Source organism: Ovis aries, chromosome 2, assembly GCF_016772045.2.
Source record: "Ovis aries strain OAR_USU_Benz2616 breed Rambouillet chromosome 2, ARS-UI_Ramb_v3.0, whole genome shotgun sequence".
NCBI classification, from domain to species: Eukaryota; Metazoa; Chordata; class Mammalia; order Artiodactyla; family Bovidae; genus Ovis; species Ovis aries.
The window spans coordinates 99,431,990-99,437,989 of NC_056055.1; positions in this window are offsets into that span (position 1 = coordinate 99,431,990).

The window sequence follows — 6,000 nt, forward strand, 5'->3', positions numbered from 1 at the left end:
AGATTAACTATGGATGGAGGTTCATGGCACTGTACAAGAGACAGGGATCAAGCAAATCCCCAAGAAACATAAATGCAAAAAGGCAAAATGGTTGTCTGGGGAGGACTTACAAACAGCTATGAAAATAAGGGAAGAGAAAGGAAAATAAAAGGAAAGATATACTCATTTGAATATGGAGTTTCAGAGAAAAGCAAGGAGAGATAACAATGCCTTCCTCAGTGATCAATGCAAAGAAATAGAGGAAAACAATAGAATGGGAAAGAGAGAGATCTCTTCCAGAAAATCAGAGATACCAAGGAAATTTTACATGCAAAGATGGGCACAATAAAGGACAGAAATGGTAGGGACCTAACAGAAGAGAAAGATATTAAGAAGAGGTGGCAAGAACACATAGGAGAACTATACAAAAAAGATCATGATGCAGATAATCACGATGGTGTGATCACTCACTTAGAGCCAGACATCCTGGACTGTGAAGTCCAGTGTGCCTTAGGAAGCATCACTATGAACAAAGCCAGTGGAGGTGATAGTGTTCCAGTTGATCTATTTCAAATTATGAAACATGATGCTCTGAAAGTGCTGGACTCAATATGCCAGCAAATTTGGAAAACTCAGCAGTGGCCACAGGACTGGAAAAGGTCAGTTTTCATTCCAATCCCAAAGAAATGCAATGTCAAAGAATGCTTAAACTACCTCACAACTGCACTCATCTCACACACTAGCAAAGTAATGCTCAAAATTCTCCAAGCCAGGCTTCAAGAGTACATGAACCGTGAACTTCCAGATGTTCAAGCTGGATTTAGAAAAGGTAGAGGAACCAGAGATCAACTTGCCAACATCCACTGGATCATTGAAAAAATAAGAGTTCCAAAAATATTTTGGATTTTTTTTTTTTTTTTGCTTTATTGACTATGCCAAAGCCTTTGATTGTGTGGATCACAGTCAAAAAAAAAAAAAAAAGAATTCTGTTGAGAATTCAAGAGATGAGAATACCAGACGACCTGACCTATCTCCTGAGAAATCTGTATGCAGGTCAAGAAGCAAGAGTTAGAACTGAACATGGAACAACAGACTGGTTCCAAATTGGGAAAAGAGTATGTCAAGGCTATATTTGTCACCTTGCTTATTTAACTTATATGCAGAGTACATCATGCAAAATGCCACATGTGGATGCCACATGTGGATGCCACTTGTGGATGAACCACAAGCTAGAATCAAGATTGCAAGGGGAAAAAATCAATAACCTTACATATGCAGATGACACCACCCTTAAGGCAGAAAGTGAAAAAGAACTAAAAAGCCTTTTGATGAAAGTGAAAAAGGAGGGTGAAAAGGCTTGCTTGAAATTCAGCATTCATAAAACTAAAATCATGGCATCTGGTCCCATCACTTCAAGGCAAATAGATGGGGAAACAGTGGAAACAGTAACAGACCTTATTTTGGGGGGCTCCGAAATCAGTGCAGATGGTGACTGCAGCAATGAAATTAAAAGATGCTTACTCCTTGGAAGAAAAGTTATGACCAATCTAGTTAAGTTCTGTTCAGTTGCTCAGTCGTGTCCGACTCTTTGTGACTTCATGGACTACAGCACAGCAGGCCTCGCTATCCATCACCAACTCCTGGAGCCTACTCAAACTCATGTCCATTGAGTCAGTGATGCCATCCAACCATCTCATCCTTTGTCATCCCCTTCTCCTCCTGCCTTCAAACTTCCCTAGCATCAGGATCTTTTCAAGTGAGTCAGTTCTTTGCAGCAGGTGGCCAAAGTATTAGAATTTCAGCTTCAGCATCCATTCTTCCAAAGAATATCCAGGACTGATTTTTAGGATGGGCTTGTTGGATCTCCTTGCTGTCCAAGGGACTCACAAGTGTCTTCTCCAACAATTCAAGAGCATAAAGTCTTTGGCACTCACCTTCCTTTACAGTCCAACTCTCACATTCATACATGACTACTGGAAAAACCATAGCCTTGACTAGACGGACCTTTGTTGGCAAAATAATGTCTTTGCTTTTTATTAAGCTGTCTAGGTTGGTCATAACTTTTCTTCCAAGGAGCAGCAAGTGCCTTTCAATTTCATAGCTGCAGTCACCATCTGCAGTGGGTTTTGAGCCCAAGAAAATAAAGTCTGTCACTGTTTCCACTTTTTCACAATCTGTTCGCCATGAATAGAAGGGACGAGATGGATGATCTTAGCTTTCTGAATGTTGAGTTTTAAGCTAACTTTTTCTCTCTCCTCTTTCATTTTCATCAAGAGGCTCTTTAGTTCTTCTTGGCTTTCTCCCATAGGGTGGTGTCATCTGCATATCTGAGATTATTGATATTTCTCCCAGCAATCTTGATTCCAGTTTGTGCTTCATCCAGTCTAGAATTTCTCATGATGTGCTCTGGATACAATTGAAATAAGTGACCTAGAAAGTTTATTAAAAAGCAGAGACATTAGTTTCCTAACAATGGTCTGTCTAGCCAAAGGTATCAAAGGTATGGTTTTTCCAGTAGTCACATATAGATGTGAGAGTTGGACTGTAAAGAAAGCTGAGCGCCGAAGAATTGATGCTTTTGAACTGTGGCGCTGGAGAAGATTCTTGAGAGTCCCTTGGACTGCAAGGAGATTCAACCAGTCCATCCTAAATGGAATCAGTCCTGAATTGGAAGGATTGATGCTGAAGCTGAAACTCCAATACTTTGGCCACCTGCTGCAGAGAAATGTCTCATTTGAAAAGACCCTGATGCTCAGAATTTTTGAAGGTGGGAGAAGAAGGGGACATCAGAGGATGAGATAGTTGGATGGCATCACCGACTCAATGGACATGAGCTTGAGTAAACTCCAGGAGTTGGTGATGGACAAGGAGGCCTGTTGTGCTGCAGTCTATGGTGTCGCAAAAAGTCAGACATGACTAAACAACTGAACTGAACTGTACACAACCAGGTTTTTGTTAATTTCTGTAAGCAATTTTTTTTTCTTCCTTTCTGTCTCCATTCTTTGCTATATTACCTATGTGCACACTCATGTTCTCGATTAAACTGGGAACATTTTCTTGACTGCAAATACAACTTGACTATTGTTGCATTTTCAGTACTTCCAGACTCAAGTACTGCACACTATGTTTTCTAAAAAGGTAAAATAAAAACCAATTTTCATTCTTCTAGTAGATAATATTTTTAAGCATTTATTAGGTGCTCTGTGTATGTGTGTTTTGTTAGTAGTTCAGTCATGTCCCACTGTCTGCAACCCCATGGACTGTAACCCAGCAGGCTCCTCTGTCCATGATATTCTCTACCTATCATTAATTATATCTTTATTATTTGACACTAAAATGGATGATCATGCTAAACAAATACATTTCAGGTGGGCACAAATGTTAAAAAATAAATACAATGACTACTTTTACATTCCTAAATTAGTTACCAGAACTGGAATTAATTTGTAATATAATATGTGGTAAATGCATAGTTATATACATGTAATTTTTTAAATAAGGTTTAAAATTTAATCCTAACATTAAAACAAAGTGTCAGTAGATGTGGTCCCACTGCTATTCTTGAATTTACTGAATTTCTTTACTTTGAGAAAGGCTCTCTCACCAGTTAGTAATGTACTCCTTTTGAGGAATTGCTCCTGTTAGGTTGCCTTGGGAGGTGTTTAGTGTTATTGAATAATATATCATTGCCAGGTATCTCTTATAAGAAACTTGATTTCTCCAGGAAATGTGTTCATTTGTGTGGCTATTAGATAAATCAGTTTGGCGAATAGTCAAGAGACTTTCAACTCTTTTCATTGTTTTTGTTAAAAGTTAAATGGCACTCTCACAATTTCACTGAGATGAGTAAGACAGCTGCAAAGATTTCTGAAAATATACATAAGCCTCTTATGTAAAACACTGAAAACCTATATGATATTCAGAAAAAATATAAAATAATAAGCTTAAGTTCTAAAATGAATTAATGCTGTAAGGAGAAGAATTAGAACTAATATGTAGGCTTGGGATACAAATAAAGTGCTTAAAGAATTCAGAAAACATACTTGCAAAATATTTACTCTTAACTAGTTCCTCTCCTCGGAGAAGGCAATGGCAACCCACTCCAGTACTCTTGCCTGGAAAATCCCATGGACAGAGGAGCCTGGTGGGATGCAGTCCATGGGGTCTCTAAGAGTCGGACATGACTGAGCAACTTCACTTTCACTTTTCACCTTCATGCATTGGGGAAGGAAATGGCAACCCACTCCAGTGTTCTTGCCTGGAGAATCCCAGGGACAGAGGAACCTAGTGGGCTGCTGTCTATGAGGTCGCACAGAGTTGGACATGATTGAAGCGACTTAGCAGCAGCAGTTCCTCTCCAACAGATGGAGAAACAAGCATCACAACACATCTTTTGGGGAGCAGAGAGAGAGAACAAATTTTATTCATAATTAATAGAACATCAGAAATCCATCTTAAATGAAACTATAGAAAAAATGCATTCAGTGAAATAAATTCAGTATCAGAATAAAAGGATTAATACAACTAACCATAAAATAGTAATAAATAATAATACAAAATGTTGATAATATCATTGAAATAAATATTAGACTTACAGTTTTACCAAAGATAACAACTGAAAGAGAAAATTAAAAAATTATGATATAGTATGATTCATAAAAAACTACACATAACAGAAATTTAATGACTAGAACATGAACCAAGAAATTGAATAGATAATAAACAGAGAAATCACTTTTTTACACAAGAATAAAAAGCAGATATCAAAATAATAAATCTAAGCATGCTCAAGATTTTAATATGCTACAAATAATATATCATTTATCATGCTACAAGGCTAGAATGTGTTTTCTTTCTTTTAATTTTTTGAAAAATTTAAGGGAGATTATAATTAAAAGAACATTTCTTAGGTAGTTAGAGAAGCTATTTCCCTTTGTTTCTTTTCTGAAAATTCAATTCATAAAAATGCTAATTCAAAAACATATAATAAGGTTTAAAAGATAAAATTCCCTGGCAAATTAAGGAGATGATTTTATCCTGGCTATTGCAAAAAGAAGATGCTCATCAACTTAAAACTCTCAAAGAATGGAAGGAAACCTGGGGTTTCATAAGACAGGTAAATAAGGGAGTAATATGTAATGGTTACATATTACATATATAATATGTAATGTCAACTTGTCTAGGCTACAGTACTCAACCATTTGGTCTAATGCCAGCCTAAGTGTTGTTAAGGTACTTTTTTTAGATAAAATTCACATGTAAATTAGTAGAATCTGAGTAAAGCATATACCCTACACACTGTTAGTGGGGCCTCATAAAACCTATACATGGGTGTTAATAGTAGCTTAACTGTCCAAACTTGGAAGCAACAAAGACATCCTTCAGTAGGTTAATGGATATGTGAACTGTGATATCTCCAGAAAAATAAATTTTATTCATCTATTAAAATGTAAAACTATCAACTCATGAAAAGATATAGGGAGATCTTTTTTTTGTTTGTTTGTTTTTGTTTTTGTTTTTGTTTTGTTTTTAATTTTAGTTTTTTATTTTTAAATTTTAAAATCTTTAATTCTTACATGCATTCCCAAACTTGAACCCCCTCCCACCTCCCTCCCATAACAACTTTCTGGGTCATCCCCATGCACCAGCCCCAAGCATGCTGCGTCAGACATAGACTGGCGATTCAATTCACATGATAGTATACATGTTAGAATGTCATTCTCCCAAATCATCCCACCTCTCCTCTCCTCTGAGTCCAAAAGTCCGTTATACACATCTGTGCCTCTTTCCCTGTCTTGCATACAGGGTCGTCATTGCCATCTTCCTAAATTCCATATATATGTGTTAGTATACTGTATTGGTGTTTTTCTTTCTGGCTTACTTCACTCTGTATAATCGGCTCCAGTTTCATCTTTTTAAAAAGTACTTCATTTGGCTGCATTGGGTCCCAGTTGTGGCAGGTGGGATATTCTCTACATCATACAAGATCTTTTGGTGTAGCACATGGACTGTCTAGTTGTG